This window comes from Motacilla alba, chromosome 10, assembly GCF_015832195.1.
Source record: "Motacilla alba alba isolate MOTALB_02 chromosome 10, Motacilla_alba_V1.0_pri, whole genome shotgun sequence".
Taxonomy (NCBI): Eukaryota; Metazoa; Chordata; class Aves; order Passeriformes; family Motacillidae; genus Motacilla; species Motacilla alba.
In genome coordinates this window covers 9,627,192-9,645,444 of record NC_052025.1, presented here as the reverse complement: position 1 = coordinate 9,645,444, position 18,253 = coordinate 9,627,192, and positions in this window count along the sequence as shown.

The following is an 18,253-nucleotide window of genomic DNA, read 5'->3' as shown; positions in this document are numbered from 1 at the left end:
TAAAGGATTAATTTGACCTGCATCAGTATATATGCTACAATGGCCTCCTTATTTTGGTAATTATTTTGAATTCACTTTACACACAACAGTTACAAAAAAGCATTTACTGAAATATGGGGTATAAGGTTCCTATAAAACTGATTTGACTGCTTGGCCTTCCAATGGGTTTCTGCAGACAAAGATTTGGCAGGCTTTAATTGGCTCTCTGGTACAGTCTATAATAAAACTCTGCCACCTATCTTGTTCCTCTCATCCTGAAAGACAAAGTATTTTAAATTCTATAAGCACTAATTCTGCTACTTGTGCAGCTCAGAGAGGATTTGAAAGGTTTAAATTTCACTGAAAAAGCAAGACCAACTGAATTTTCTTGTTCTGGAAAGAGTGAAGGAAAAACAAAACAAAACATGAAAAACCCACCAGTGAATTGAGTTAGCGAGTGAAAACATACAGTTCTTAACCTAACTAGTTTTTTGGTTTACAATCCAGACCCTCAGCAAATGTGCCATGAGGTCTTTCCCTTCCTAAGTATCCCAGTGTGGTTACCAAGGCCCGAAGAGACGGAGGCAGAGTGACATAATGAATTGCCCTGTCTCTGTAGAAGACATGGTAAATTGTAAAACAAACTTGTATAGCAAATTAATAAGCTCAAGCACAAGGCAGGGCACTTCAGAGGGAACAATGTGGACTGCTCTTTGGCTGCAGCTGGACAAAACCAGCCAGCTTTAACAACTGCCTGTTATCAGGGAGCTTATTCAGCCCTCCCCTAGCATGACCCCCGCAGTCAAGCCAGTTCAGAGATACAAACAAGGAAAAAGAAAATATTTTGCACATGCCAGTTTTCCACACTTTAAAGTCCTTGGTGTAGCTCACAATGGGTTTATGAGCTGGAGGAAGCAGAGAATCCAGGCCAGGAAAATTCCTCAAGAGCTCCTAGGCAGCACACCAGCTGGAGCTGCCAAACTGCACTGAGGTGGACTTGGAATTGCCAGTGACACCCCCAGGGTCTAGCAGCCAAGAATCAAGAATTAGCTCCCTCCCCCTGCACTGGAGGTGGTTTTGGGTCCTGTCTGAAGTCAGAAGGAAGATGGAGCAAGGAAGGCATGAAAGGCAGCAGAGGTTGCTGCAGATGGTTTTTGCCCCATGGTTCAAAGGAGGTTCAGTGCCATTTTCTAGAACTATCCCCTGCACAGTCCTGCTTACACACGAGCTTCAATCTGAACTGCAAACACACAGGGAAAAGTATTAGCACATGGAGAAGCAGAATAAACATTGAAAATACAATAATGCAATTACACAAGTCAACACCAGAAAACACTGAGGAGGTCCAGGGATGGGCAATGAAATGGTTAGAAGCAAGGAAGACGGCCTGAAAGGCCAGGAATATTGAGTTTCCATAGGGGATGAACACGCCAGGCCTGGCATACTAAAGCTATGGACTAAGAATCAGATAATTAAACAAACAGCAAGACAGCATTGTCTGTTTAGCTGAACACCACAAATTTACAGATGATATATAAAGACCTAAACTTCAGTTTCCTTTGCTAGAAAAGGATAAGGAATAAATTTTGTTCTATTTTAGATTAGCCCTTCATTATGAGATATTGCAAATTTCTAGACACTTCTGTTTGCTATTAGATTTAACATGAAAACTCCTATCTTTCCTTCTTCACCCTTATGATTGTCACAGTACTGCTGGCTGCTTTGCTTTTATTTTTTTAACACATTTATTAGATGCTGCAGCACTAGAGCACAAAAGCAGGAAAAGAAATGACTGTGGCTCCACAGAATTACATGCAACTTGTAAGAGACACTATCACGCCAGTTCCACAAGGGGATCCCCTTCCCCAGCCTCCTTTGAGACCACAAAATACAGAGATAAGAGAAAAATAAGATTTTTAGCATTAAAATCCCAAACATATAATAATAAAATCCCACTACATAAAGTAAACCAAAGGCTTTTTCTGTATTTCATATTCATGTGCAAATAGCCAATTAAAAGAAATATTCTAAATAGCTCTAGGAAACAGATTATACCCCACAAAAAAGACAAGAAAAAACTTCCGTTGGCCCTAGCAGAAAAGGCCCTTCTCAAGTCCATATCTGGCAAGACATTACTTCACAAGGAAACAAAATGAATACATTCTTGCCTGCTTCTTAATCGTGCCATCTCTTAACACAACATTATTTTTCCATGTTGATTTTGCAGTCATGACTTCCAGCCTATGCAAGTGCCCTACAACACTGTCCTCCAGCTGATCCCCACACAGAGAGCAACCAAAACATGGTGGGATGTGGATGAATTTATTTGTTTTCCTTCTCAAAGTAAAATCAAGTTAAAAACAATTTCTGCACAGAAACAGTCATAACTAATGGTTACAATGGCTTTCCCCATCTGTCCACATTCCAGGGCAAGATTAGCTTTTATCCAGTGAAGATGAAAAACAGTGAACCTGTGTAGATTTCCTTTAAGACAAAGTATAATTATAAAGTCATTAAAGTCAAGGGAAAGGAATAATTCCCTAATATTTCTTTAGAGGTAACATCTCGTACACCCTGAAAAAATAAGCTTTCTCACTAAAAATTTTAATAAGCCTTTGGGTTTTCTCTGAAACATTTAAGAATAGCTGGTAAGAAAACAATTAGAAATGAACAGATGTTAAAACCTATGAATATATACACTTCCATATTTTAAAATAAAAACATCTTGTACTAACTGTGGTTGTATGTAAGACCAAAAAACCAAAAAAAAAAAACCCCAAGAAACACGTCTGCTCCTATTTTTGTTTGCTCCTCCTGTACTTTGCAATAAGGCACTGCTAGGTAGATGTTCTGTACTGGAAAGTGTCAAGCACTATTAAAAAGAAGAAAATGACTTGCACTGCATTATGGTTTTCACCAATCAAGCTGTTTTTAAAGCACAAATTATTTCTGGCTTTGCTTTGAATAAATTATGGATAGCAAATTTTGGAGAAGTTACTTGGACCACTGAGTGCAGTTGTGTGTGCTTTGCAGCTTTGATAGCTCTGGTAGCTGGCACCATGGCACACTGGTCTGGACACCAACGAAGCAAACACTCATATGGAAACAGAATGCAGCAGCAGGGAGGCCAAACTTCAGTAAAAATCCCCTATAAACTGCAGAGCAACTCCTTGAGGATTTCATTTATTTATTTAAATTTCCATTTCATAGCAGCAATGCGATGGCCCCAGAAATTAATTCATGAAAGATTATTGTACCACTGAGGTAGTTACACTACCACACTCTTCAGCATATTCCCAACAACACCTCTGACATCATGACAGGAGAATATTTAAAAGGGATTAATGCCTGTTGTGCCTTATTGTTTAACTACACATTGACTACAGAGAACATTAACACACAATATAATACCAAAACATTGCTTTTTGATCACAGAGCTCGATGGGTAACTACAGCTTTCTGAACGTGTCATTTAGAACTTACTGAATTTATTGAACTATCTGCATTACCCAGCTACTAAACCCCTCAAAATAAGAGATGCTGCATTAAACTTCTGAACTAACAGCACACCCAGGGCACAGCCTGTGAGGCGATGGGCAGGCTCCTCACTGCACTCTGCTGCAGAGAGAACTTCAGCCTCAGCTCTCTCTGTCCCTGTCCCTGCCGGTGGCAAGGGGAGGGCACAGCAGGGGCAGGCACCGGCCCAGGTGTGTGCGGGCACTGCTCGTGGCACAGCTTCACCACAAGCACACGCCTGGTCCAAGGCTCTGCCTGATCACAGCCTCCCTCCACAAGGGCCCCAGCTGGATGGGAACAGCCACCTTCGGCTGACGCTGCTGGAAACCTGCCTGGGCCAGTGATGGCAGTTTGACACTCCTTAGCTTACAAGCGGCAACCTCTGCAGTTCAAAACGCAACAAGCTTAATAGGAGGGATTATCTAGAGCTTTGTAACTGATCATTTAAAAAACAACGCCCCTGCCTCACTTGTTGTACAACTGCAAATTTGCATAGAGGTTGTACTACAATCAAGTTTTAAAGGAATTTAAATTGATGCAAAAGAAAATTTAGATAACTCTCACTTTTATCACTTACTTTCACTTCCAAATTAGCCCAGGTTAACCACATACAAATATGCCTACACAATTGTTTAAAGTATTTTTACCTGATCTACTTCATTTACAGCAGAGCATGCAGGAGCCACGCAGGTACCTAAAGGAAGACCCTTGGTGCTATTTTAGATCCCTCAGGGCATCCCACCCTGGCTCTCAACCGCTGCTAAAAAAGGCATTAAGTCATCTGTCACACCTGCTAGCCCTGACAGATGTCTCAGGTACCCAAAGCATTTAAAATGGCATTAGATATCTATGTTTAGGCTTCTGAATCTTTTCCTTGGTGTCTAGAGAAAGTGCAAACGAGGGGGAGAATTGGTGTCCTGGAGTCTGTCATTTATCTCAAACACAAGCAGTACGGAAGCAGCAGGAGTGTGAAATCTTTACATTGTCTCACTAATGTATGTTTCCACTCTGCTCCCCCAGATCAATCTGTGCCAAAAGGATACAGTGTGTTGTGCATTATTATAAGCAAAAGCTATCGCAATGAGGAAAGCTAGAACAGATTTTGGAAGATAATAGCATTTCCAAAAAAATCAAACTGGATTTGCATGAGAGAGAAAGATGAAATGCCCTTCTTCAACCACAATTCAAGTGGAATCAGTTTCCTGCTCATTTCTCTCACAATTTATTTGTGGCACAGCACAGGGGAAAAATAAAGATTTTTTTTTCTCTCTCCATTTTTTACATATTGATGCTCTCTGCAATAAAGCACTGTGTTGACACCTCTATCTGGACAACCCAAAAAGAATCAAAAACAAGATAATGACAAAGAGTCTGAAAATCTACTGTCCCAAATGTACTTTCATCTCATCCAGGTGAAATGAAAAAATGAGCTCACAATACTATAGCAAATAATCTTTTTTCCATATCTAGAGTCTTCAGGCATACAAAAGGGTTTCTTATAACATAATACAAATTCTTCCCGGGCTTCTACTTTGAAATTTACTTATGTGGAGTTTAATATTCAGACTTGAATGGTCTTCCAAAGGTTGTCCCAAACAAAGCCACAAAACGTGCCTATTTTACAGCACCTCTTGCCTCCAATTTTTTTGAGCTGTAGGTCAAGGGATTTCCATGTAATTTTTTAAACTCTTTTTAAATCATTATAAAAACCAACCAAAACAAGAACAAAAACCAAAAAGCCAAACAACAACAACAACAAAACCAAAAAACCCAAACAAGCAAACAGCAAAAAAACCCAAAACCCGAACTAAACACCACCCCCCCCAAAATAAACTCCAAACAAAAGCAAAGAAAGGCATTATGAATCCCTCCAATTAACCAAAATTTCTATGGCTTTATTTCAGAGTCTTAAAAATGTACCTCTTTTGGGTGTTTACTTTTACTATATTTTGCCATAAATGCTCTTAATCCAAATACCTTTTGCCAAAATCAAAGCTATTTCATACCAATCACAGAAAGCACCCAAAGGAATGCTGTAGGAAAGAAAATATTTCTAAATCACAACAGAAATAATTACCTCAAACGCTTTCTTGGTCACATGAATTTTTTGCAAGACAGTACAATAAATTGTACTGCAAACTAGTTGTGAACAATTGACATTAACCTACCAAGTTTGGCAATCAGTTAATTAAGCCTTGTAATGAAATGCTTAAAAATAACTCATTCAGTCTCAGAATCCTCACAAGTAATTGCACAGCTCCATGTCCTTTTCCTGGTTTTACAGTTATTTCTAGGTATAAAAATATTTGGTATATCCCTTTAACTTGGCATTTACATTTACATATACAAAGCAAGGAGTTTATTTCCAAGATAAGCTGATTTAGACATTAGCAACTTGAGGAGAACAGAACGTGTTTGTTGTGGAAGCAGAAATCCCAAGCTACTGGGAAAGGTGCAGCGGTTAGGAGTTATTTTGGAGTTAAATCTCAACCTTAACTACAAAGATGTTCCACATGAGATAACCCTGAGCACCCCTCGGGTCTGGGGCAGGCAGCTGGCCCACGGGAGGAAGCCAAGGAGCTGCCCAGAGTCACAGCTCAACTCTCCCGAAAGCTGCTCCCACGGCTTTCCACACCGCGCACAGAAAGGGTCTCTTCACTTGCAAAGGTACCACATTTCCAAAGCAGGAAGAGAAAAATCAATATTGTGTACAGCAAAGGAAAAAACCTCACAAAACAAAACTACAGATTTGTTTTCATTACCAAAAAGTTGAATGAGTGCAAGGTCATGAGCTGGCTAGGAAGAGAAATCCACTCACCATCTTGCCATGAAATACCACTATACAAAGCAGATAAGGAAATTGAAGTTCTTCATGCCCATGCCATGTTATGATGTCACAAAATGTGCTAAAAGAACACCCAGAAAACCAAAACAACCCTGGCTTCCTAGAACATAAGATTTCAAAATGGCCTGAAGAAATTTCTCTAGTTTTCTACATAATCACATGTTCCAGTGTTGAGGATGGAGGGAAAATGAACTTTTCCTTTAGACCATCTGTCTGAACTTAACTAAGCTGATTATTGTTACTGTGCTTATATTGCAGCAGCACCTAGCTGAAGGATGTATGTAATCCTTTAAGGCTCCTAATCTGTCTAACAGTCATTTCACGGCTTGTTTGAAACAAGCTGACATTAGCACAACAAATGAAATCTCCTGAACACTCCCTATAAACAACAGCAAAGACTGAAGAAACCTTCAGGCTAATTTAGAATGTTTTTCCTTGCACCTGTTCCTCTCCCCCAGAGTACATGTCCAAGATGGACGTACCCAGAATGCAGCTTGTGAATCACAAAAATATCCCCATAACCAGAGGAAAACGTAGAAGATGCTCAGTCTGAAGTTCACTGATGCTGCTCTCACAAACAACTTCTTCAGGTGAAAGTTTTACAAATATTTTGTTTGTTGAAGGCAGTACTGATTTTCATGTAGCCTGGGATCAAGACAGACCACTAACCTTCTTCAGCCTATTTTAGCCATATACAAGTCCCTCATCTAAAACTCAAAAATGTAGGACAACAAATTAAGCTGAATTTGCTTTCATTAAACATATAATATTCCTGTTATAGCTCTGCTTTTCTTCCCTTCTCCATTCCCCACAAAGTTTCGGGAATCTTCAGCAAAATGACTTTTTCCAACCCACTTGCACAGTTTTGGGTTTTTACAACACAATCATCATCATAAAGAAAAAAAAAAATAATAAGGAGCCCAACCTTTTCTAAACTGAAAACTGAGAAGTTTTTGTTGGGGTACTTTTTGTCTGGGTGGCTTTTTGGAAGGTTTTTCTTGTGTTTTTTGTTTGTTTGTTTTGTTGGGTGTTTATTTCAAAAACAAACACAAAAATGTCAATCAATGCTTGCTACTGAAAAGCAATTCAGACTTTCAGCCCATCAGCCCTGCTGCAATCATGACACTGTTAAAGTTCAGGATTTTCAACATGACAGAAATCCTGATTCAGACTCCCCCTGCTTCCCAACAGCCCCTGCACAAAGCAGGAGTGTTTCCTCAGCAGCCCACAGAGCCCACCCCTCAGGGGGGGACACAGCCCAGTAATTTGGGTAGTCCAACAATGACTGGAGAAAGCTGCCAACACACCCTGACCTCCATCAACTCAAGGCTGCTCAATCCAGACCACCACAATGAGTGTCAGAATGAAGATGGAGCAGTGACAGAGGTGCCTGACATCCAGCTTACAACATTTTCCATGTTTTCCATCCAAGGTCTCACTTTCTTTGCCCATCTCTCACAGGTGGAGGCTTCCAGGACACACCACAGTGAAGAGCAGCCATGGCCAGACTTTAGCAGTAGCCCCACGGGGTAAATATGAGTGAGGTTAAAACTCTTGGCAAAAGCAAAGGTTCCATGTTTCCCCAAGATCTACGAGCATGACCTCCAACACATGTAAATAAAACATCATTCTCATTCAACAGACTGAGCTAGATCTGAGTATTCATTAATATGAATAATTCATTGTAAAAGACACAGGGATTTTGAAAATCTTATTTCCATGTAATGATTTAAATTCTATACTAGACACCAAGTTTACATAAAAATGTGCTGTTTAGTAAGTTACTGGTATCACCAGCATTGCATATTTTTGTGGCTTTCTGGATTTTACCAAGATAAGAAACAGCTGGTCAGCTTTGCCACTACATTTTATAATTTTTTCAAACATAAGTTCAGGAAACACGGCACCTATCTCTACATATATTCCAATTCTCACAACACTGATCTGGTCTTACAAAATATTTTGCTGTAAGTATCACCTATAACTTCAGGTTTTGTTGTTGAATTTTTCCTGGAGTTTTTTTTTGGTCTTCCACATCACAAACACAATATTGAATAGGAAAACTGTAATGAATTACAGACCATGCAGATGAAGAAAGAAAATTAAGTGAGCCATTGCAGATTTTATACTCCTTTATCAAACTTTTTTTTTATTTCAGGGGATATAAAATTCCCAACAGCTGTTTTATGCAGCACAGGAAGCTGTTTTCAAACAGTATATTTTGTTGCCTAACTTTTCCACCTTTCAGACTAATCCTTCACATCACCAAAACCCAAAGATTTACAACAATGAAGTGACAGTAGAGGAGTTTGTCTCAGCAGCCAGAGGTGCACATTTCAAGCAGTACAGATACAGTTAAGAGGAAGGCTTCGCTGTAAAGAAAAATAATGTGCATAATTCAGCAGCTATGCCATTCCACACACATATAATTAACAAGTCTTCAGCTCATTAGCAGGCTGTATAAAATACATATAATATGCTGTGCAAAACTGATTGTGAATAAAAAGCTGCTCATGCATTAAAATAAATTATTTAAATTGTTTTGAAAGATTGCTATCAGTAGCATTCAAGGATATGATTCCCAAAACTACTCATGGCTCCAGCTTCTTCAGCCTGGCATTTTCCCCAGATAGCTTGCCATGCTCATTTCAGCACGATAGATTTGGTCAGTGACTGCTGAGGTTCTGCTACAACCCTGAGAGGTGAACGGGACCAGGGCAGCACCAACAGCTGCCCCAGGCAGCCCCGTGCACACCCAAATTCCCAAAGGCAGGAGGCCCCAGTACCACAGCACTGCATATTCACTGGGGATGCAGAAAGGGCCTGCTACACACTTAGTACACATTGGCATCTTCTCTTTACTTGTCTATATATCAATTAATAATCTGCACAGTTGCAGGGCTGCTCCTCCAGCCATGCAATAAAGGGCCAGGCCTTGCTGCACCCCACAACACCAGCACCCAGAGGAGACCCCAACACCACAAAAACGGGTCTCAAGGGATGAAATAGTTACTCCTGAGCTGCAGTGACACCTCCTGGCAACAAATCGAGAAGGTCTTTTCCCACACAGTGTGCTTTCTCCAGAAAACTACCGAGGGTTTCAGCCAAAAAGCAACAATCATGGTGCTCCCTCCAGCCTGGCTCCAAAGGCACACTGCCCAGAATACCAAGCAGAACCTCCTGATTTACAAGGACTGCTGACATTTTAGAAAGCAAGAGGCTAAGATACAGGAATATCAGCTCTAAGATCTCTGGATTTATTGTACCACACATTGGCCTTTCTTGAGTGGCTGGAAAAATTGCTGCAAAAGCTAATCAACTAGGAGCTTAATTCATACCATGAATCTTGCAGAGTGTTTTCTCACTTCACTGTGAAGCCCTGTCTGTTTGCTAAGAGTTTATACCTCTGCCCTCCATGGATTCCTGACAAATATTGTAAGCACGATTTTGGTAAGAAGAATGCAAGTTAACATAGAAGAAAAAAATAGCTTAAGACTACCTATAACCCAAACATCACGATATGCAGAAAAAAACATTTTTCCCTTCTTTGGTGTAGGCAACAAAGTCAGTGTAAGTTGTAAATTCTGCAGAAAGAGATAGCAATTGCTTACAAGCATTCTAAAATACATTAAATATCATAGTAGTAGAAGTGAATTGATTACAGCAGTTTTGAACAGAGGACTTGAAGGCAAGAGGGATACCCCTGAACCTTAGCAAGATTCCCCACATGGAAGAGTCCTGCAGAACTGACAACTTAAATATTTATATTCAAGTGAAAGTCAGACAGTAAATGCATTTGATAGTCTAAGTTTAGTTTGTTCAATGTTTTACACAGCAATCTGTGTTCACCCCAGCCCTGACCAATCACTGTACGGAATTCTGAAGGATTTGATTGCTGTCATTATATTACCCCTGCTGTATTTTTTGTACTGCCTTTATACAGTACAATTTTCTTTATACTTACATAATAATAGAAAGCTGGATCTTTGCTTATTTTCTTTTGTGTTGTTCTCTTCCCCCACCCCAGCTCTTCAGAGGCAATTACAACAATTTTAAGTACTTTGCATATGCTGCAAGGCAATCAAGAAAATTCATTTGACAAACTGGATTACAACTGTCTGCCAGAAAACAAAGTGGTGAAAACATTTCTAACAATTTCTCAATGAGTATGTCTGGTAGATGCTCAGAGCACACTGAAATAATGCACAAGGAAGAAGAGTTCTACATTTACAGTTTCAGTAAAGCAAAAAGCCCCATGAAAATTATGTATTTCCTCTCATCACATCCAAAGTTAAAACTACAAAACTCTTAAACAACTGAAAGCCTAACAAAGTAAATCACCTTTTGCAAATAATTTCTACCTTCAGAAATTCCATACTCAGATCGTGAGCTGAATCATGTGTGTGAACATTTCTACAAGGTAGTGTGGTTGCAGAGCAGTGTTACTTCTCAGACTGCAGTGCTCTCAGGTTTAACTGCATTTTATCTTCACTCCAGCTTACTTTCAAGCCAATAAATACCTACACACATTCCACTCTGCACCCGTATGTCACCATTGTGAGTAATGCAGTGGTCCTAGGCTGGATTGCTATGGAAATCTCTGCTGCCATCACCATTAGGTAATTTCTCCCCCTCACCCATCCACTTGCAGACATGCCAGCTCTATGCCCACAGTGTAATGGCTTTTCAGAGTACAGCTCCATCCCCCAAGACAAAGTCACTCACAGGGACACTGTGTACACAAGTGGGAAAATCTCAAACTACTCCACATGCAGGAGTCCTTGCAGCAGTGGAGTGCTCCAGTTGTGTTAATTCACACTGCTTTTCTTATTTAACTGGATTTCAAGCACAGACACATCCCTGCAGGTCTGGGGAATTGCACACAGAATATTCCAGACTACCCATGGTGTGCCCAAGACAGGACAGGAGCTGTGTGCCCACCCGAAGTTGCCCAACATTTCCTGTTACAAATGCCATTACACAGAAATTTTACATAAAGCCTTTTTCTTTCCCTTTCTTTTGCTTTTTAAATAAATTATTCATCAGTGATGTATGATAAAGCAAGGGCTTTAGTTTGCTGCATGTGATTTGTTAAGACAAGATGGGAATGCTTTAACAGGGACAAGTAATGTTTTCCTGGGAAAATCTGAAGGCTTTCCTGTATTGGTGAAAAGACTTGATATTTGATCAAAACAAAATAATTTTAATGTGTCCTCATGACAGAGACTAATGATTCACACAGAAGAAGAAAAACTTGCTACTTTATAAGTGTGGGAAATTCTCCGTTGAGTTTAGAGTTAAACAGCTGTTTTCTCTGGAAATTCAGCATGTGCTCAACACATTTTATCTTACATATTCAGGGACATGGAAAACCCCTCCCCAGATTTATTTAGTTGTTTGGGTTTTTTTAAAATTTGGTGGAGCTATCCAGGCAATGAGCAGGAAAAGCTTCTCTCCTCAAGCAATTTGGAGAAAGAGTGGAGTTTTGTCCATTTTCAAACAGGAAAAAGATTTGACTCACTGCCAGAACAGGAGTGAGAGATCTAAGGAGACTGTCTAAGAAACATTAAGTTTTAGTTTAGAAGAAACTTGGATTTGGATACTTGACTTTTTGACTCCCATTTATATGCTGGGATTTTTCACTTTTTAATGTTATTTTATGAAACAAAAAGACGCTTATTACTGCATTAGAATTTGCACTATAAACACACATTTTCATGCTAATAATGTTTATGTAATTTCTCATTTATAGCTGAAAAGTCTCATCTTGATCTTTTGCGTTATGAAATAAATGGTTGATTTCTAATCCTTCTGAAAGCAATTTTTCTTTTTAATTTTACAGCCTCAGACAGGTTCATTCACCTGCTCTTTGATTATGGGAAAGTGAAAAAAGTAATACTTACTTGAAATGACAAAGTATAAGTGGGCCTCCCTCACCTCAACCCCAATTCAAAGATGCTGAACTTTATGATCTGACATTTTCAGGTTGGCTATGTCTGATTCTCTACTGTGCATTTTCATTATATGCGAAGAACTCACTCTTTTCCTTACCACACACCAACAAACAAATGAGGTTAAAGCATTTTTAAACCAGATGTTAACACTTTGGTCAGTACTGGAATTGCAATAGTATTTCCCATTATGAACAAGCAAGACACTACAAGTCGGGAAGGAATGCAGGGCTGGACTACTCCTTTTTAGAGCAACTACAAAAAGAGCCAAAATCTTGGCTTTGGGGAGGCTCCGACCTCTCCCAGAGAGACTTGTAACACATTACAGACTAAAACTAAGCTCCGCAGAAGGGAATAGATATCAAAGTTTTGAGCCTCGGAAGAGTAGCAAGGAAAAAGCGCAAGGCTGTTGGCTCAAGAAGACGGCTCTCTTTGGTTTAGAAGCAAAAAGAATTGATCAGCAGTTCGTCAGTTACCTTTTAACAAAGAAAATTAGGATCACATGTCTCAGCCATTCTGTGCAATGGTTCTGCTCTCACCCTCAGGATGCAATTCTGCTGTTTTCAAGAACATGGATGTATCATCTGCTTTCACAGTAACACTACTTGTCAGGGTGAACCCTCTTCACAGAGAAAACTTCATGTGCGGTGTTAGTGGCATGAAAATTCAAGCTCAGAAACATAATACCAGTTACAGATACATGCTACAGCTGGATACAGAAAATATGTCACATTTTCATGACTAGCTTTGAAGTGGGAGAAAAAGTTGTAGGTGTAAAGAGATCTTAGAGCTAGTGAGCAAACCAAACAGTTGGAGTACAAGGAATTGGGGTCTCTGGATAGACTAAAAGAGATAGAAGTGGTGTATCAGCAGGAAACATAAGGATTAAGGAATACGAAATATTTCTGAGAACTGAAGGAATATTATCAAAACCAGAAGTCAAAAATAAAAGTAAAAGTGGACTTTGTAAAGGGAATTACAGCCTAGCAGAACAGGCAGGGTGGATTCAGCAGAAGCTAAGCTAACCTCACTGAAAAAGGTCAGAGATACTGAAAGGGGAGCTCCTGCTAGCGAAACAAAGTCAAGAATATGTAATTGAAGCTGCTTAAAAGTACTACTGCAAAACTGATAGGAACTCCTCCTGCTCTGGAAGAAAGGACTCAAAAGCTTCTCTTCCAAGTGGAGATCTTTCCTACTTAAGCTAAAGAAGCAGACCCTTGGCTAACAGCAGCATAGGCACTTACTGCGTTTGCAGGCCTGCCACAGGAGCAGAGCACACTGAGAAACACAATGACTCTTCCTTGCCAAAGGAGGCTAGTCTCAAACATCTGAATTGTATGATAAAGTTAAGTGATCTTCAGCTTACAAGGGAAGAAAAAATTGTTTTATACCATCAAAAAAAACCTCCTCCAAACTCCCTCCCTCATTCTCTCACTGAATAACATTCATTTCTAGCTGTGAGACACTGCCCAGTACCAGCCTTCAAAAATAATTCCTCTTTCTTTTCCCTTCTCTTAATTTGAGTAATAATTATGTTGAAGATTTGTCTGATTTTCTGGACATCATTTACATTGATTCACAATTAATGTATCCACAGTATCACCATAATTTGAGACACAGACTTTCCTCCCTTAAAACTTCCTGTACCTGCCATGCTTACTGACTGCGCCCTTGTCTGGAAAAGAGATGAGCATTAAGCACTTCCTTGAGGGACCAAGAATACTTGCTACTTCAGATCAAACCTGGGACCTAGAGTTCCTGCAGATGTGCACCTTTGCAATTTTCTGTTCCACACAATGCGTTCAAGGAGAATCACCTGGAGTATCAGGAATAATCAATGTAGCTCTAGTATGGCACAGAAACCCAACAGATAAATTGGGATGCATTCTCCAGCCCGTGTTTCATCATCTGCCATTAACACTGTCATTTATAAAAGGGTCTCCTGCATTTTGAATCCGCTTGGGTGTGAGTTAATTTAGAAATACAGTGCCAAGGCAGGAATTAATTCCCAAGATAAAGGTTTAAGAGAGAGTATTAAGAAATAAATTAAAACCAGTTGTAAAGAGCAGCAGAATTCAATAATAAATTTTCAGTACCTCTCCATGTGAACAGCAGAGGATGTGATCCTCCCACTCCATCCACATCCCCAAAGGAACCGCCCAGTTTTGTCTCAACCCTCAGCACGTCAGCCCCAGTGCTGGAGCACAAGGGGACACGTGAGAGGCTCCACTGCCTCCGTCCCTGGCTGTGACCACCACCTCTGCTGTGCTCTCATGGCACCCAGGAGGAGGATGGATGAAACTGAACTCCAAAGACCCACATGTTTCAAAGAAATCCATTTTTGGAAAGTGTCAGTCCACAGTGTACAGTGTCAAGTATAGCCATGAACTGAGGCATTCAAAAGCTGTAAATTGGTTTGGACCTATAAACACAGACCCTTTCCAGTGGCTCATTCTTGAGTCCACACAGAAGGAAGTAGCACCAGAAAAACAATAACTGTGTTACAAAAACCATGTTTAAGAAAGACTAAGTTGTTAAACATTTAGATAAAAACACAGACCAAGAAATATCTTTTTTTCACATTTCAACATGTTAAGAAAAGTAATGTTTATGCAAGATGTCCTTTAAAATTAGCACACTGCTCTTTTTGACCTTTGAAAATTTCAGCTACCTTCTTTCTCAGACATTTGGTAAACCTGACCTTCTGCTGCAGATTATATGCCCTTAACTCTTCCACGATCCAACAAAGAATGTTCTCAGACCCCTCCTGTAGCTTTCCCAGACTTCCCAACAGAAAGTTCCATAACCTGAGCACACTGAGGCATTTAAACATAAATTTCCAAGACAGAGGAAGACCAACCAAAGATCTGCAGCTAGGAGAGAACTCATTTCAGAACAATAGTTGTTTTTTGTATTTTTTTTTTTAATTTCTATTTTTACAATGGCACCATAATCAGAAAACTTGCAAATATGAGCATATAAATAAATCTCTAATTTGGGGTGCTGAGAAGTTTCTGCAATTGCTCGTAGCATAATGAATGTTTGCAATTCATTAGATTCTATTTAGAAATGCAAAGCACACCACAACATCAGTGATGTTCTCTTTATCTTAACAAAAAGACTACTACACTTAATGTTCTTCTGACAGAGCTAGCATGTTTTAAAATATGTAATTCTTTTCTACAATAAAATGTTTTCAATGGTGTGTTCCTATTTGAATTAAATTTACTGTAGTAATGTCATATTTCAGGCAAGCTTCTGCTAATTATCCCAAAGAGCTTCAAAATCTTTACAGAATATTCACTGCATTTACATCTTCTCCACAAACTTACTGGTCTTGTTTATATAATTTTGTAAATGACAAGATGTGTAGGATAACGATCTAAATGAACTAAAAATTGTGTCATGGGCAGATCCTTCATAGATTTGCAATTTGTAGCTGTCAATCTTCCTACAGCTGCTAGATAACAAAACAACAGTTCTTTTCTTCATGCAGACAAGCAAACTCAAAGATTGGTAAAGGCTCTTTTCCATAAGAAATCTCTGGTTTGCCACTGTCTATCAAACCTTTCCTTCTACACATCCCAATTCCTTTCTTGTTTTTCTTAGGGAAAGAAAAACACCATAGCAATTCTGTGTATTTTAGCACCATATTTAACCAAATTTGATTTATGTGAAACATGGGCTTGCCAGTGGCTAAATATTTTGGTGAAAAGGAATAATACAAGGGGAGAAGAGATCTAGAGACTTAAAACTCACATCAAACTGTAACTGGAGCACACACAATAGCAGCAATCAAAATGATCATTAAAGGGAGCCAGTGTATTTTTATATCACCTTCTCAATCAAGACCTGCCTGAAATGGGCCAAGTTATATTAACATTTGAAAGAGAACACAAACAAACAATAAAGGGAAAAGAAAATCTTGCAGATTCAAAGTTGTGAAATTAATAGGGGTGCTGCCTATATGACTGGGTTTTTTCTTTTCCTTGAGATGAGGACATAAACTGAACTGTAGTTACAAATGCTGTTAAGAATTGGATCAGGGACCAACATCCACAGTGACAGGAAAGAAAAGGAACTGAATCAAGAGAAAATCATTACAGAAAGAGAAATAAAAAAGAAAATTAAAACAAAATGCTGCTGTTATAGAGAGGGACTAAATGGCTCTACTGAGGGATAATGCAAGCATTTTATTCCTGTAAAAACCTTGTATATAATTTTTAAAACTGCTATAAGGTTGCTTGTTTCTTTAAGGAAAATCTATTGTAAGTTTCCATAATCACAATGCCGGTTCCACATCATGGGCTTCCCTTTGAAATCAAACTCTACATTAGTCAGAGGTGTTCGCAGGATGTGTTGCTCCCGAGGGCTAGAAAACTCTAAGCCTCAAACGACTAATGCACTTAGCAAGTCCATCAAGGATCATCAAACAAAAAGCGTTCAAGGCAGGCACGTACATTCGGTCGGTCCACTGAGATTAGCACCCAGCACCACCTGATGCACACAAGCAGCTGGGTGCCACGAGTTGTACCACTCCTTACATGAGATATTTTGAATCATAGCTACCTTGCACAGCTAAAGAAATACACCTTTGTGGGTGCAGCAAACAAAGTGATCAGGACACAGACTTGTAAGAGGAGAGGATGCTCGCAGGTGCCGATGCTCGGCGAGTCCCTGTCAGAGAATATTCATTCTCCTCATACATCTCCCTGATTACTCGAGATGCACATGTCTTATGATGGCAAAGGGGATTCATGAATGCTGCGGAGAGAGACCTGTTCCAGCACGGCCGCTTCTGATCCAAGACAACCGAGAAGAGATAACATCATTTAAAACAAATAAACCTTTCCTCGCTCAACGAGTAACAACGTCTGAGGCTCCAGCTGGGAGCAAAACTGGAAAGAAGAAACACCTGAGAAGAATTAACGGGAACGGCAGCCCCGGCAGTGTCGAGCTCGCAATCGCCCCAAGTGCCGGGCGGACAGACACACGTACCCCCGGCGGCAGTCCCTCGGCTCGGGGTTCGCGAAAGCACCCGCGGAATCACCCCGGCAGAGGCTCCGAGCCGCTCCCCCTCAGCCCCGGCCCAGCTCGGCCCCACCTCGCCCCCGGGCTCGGGGCTCCGCAGACAATGGGCGGGCGGCGAGACCCGCCCGGCGCAGCCCCGCGCAGCGCCCGGCATCCCCCGGCACCGCCGGTCTGCGCCGGGCAGCGGCACCGCGGGCAGGCACGGCCGGAGCCGCGGCCGCGGCGCCGGGGGCACGGAGGGTCGGACTTACGCGGGTGCGGCGGCGGCCGGCGGGCACTGCGCGGCTCCGGGCGCGGCTGGCGGCGCGGCGGACTCGGCGGCGCGGCTGGAGCCCGGCCCGCCCCGCCCCGCGCGGCCGCGCTCCGCGCCCCGGCCCGCCCCGCCGCCCCGCCCCGCACCTGCGCCCGCCCCCGCCCATTGTCCGCGGCCCCGCCCGCCCCGCGCACCTGCCGCCGGCCCGAGCTGTCCCCGCAGCCCCGGCCGTGAGGCGGGCCCGCTGCCCCGGGATGCTCTCCCGTATCCCTGGAGGGTGCGCGGCCGCGTCTGGGCAGCCCCGCGGCTGCCCCTGCCACTTCCCGGCCCCGGCCGCGCTGCGAGCGCTCCTCAGCGATCAATGCAGAAGTCATTTGACTCGGCTGCGGGGAAAGGCGGCAGGCAGAGACTGTCCTCTGCACAGTAACTCTTCCACTTTTCCTGCTGTGCCCCGGCGAACTTTCCCGTGGCGCACGGGCTGACTCCCTAGGCTCACCTGGCTCCCCGGGACTGCCAGGTGCCGTCCGGGCGAGGCACCGCCGCTCGGAGAACGCCTCCGCTCCTGGTTAACACCTGCAGCAGAGTTAGAGCAGACAGCTCAGGAGCACTCCCGACGGGCTCCAAGTTCAACAAAAGCCCCAGTTTTTGACTTAGTATGAAACGAAATCTTTCTTTTCG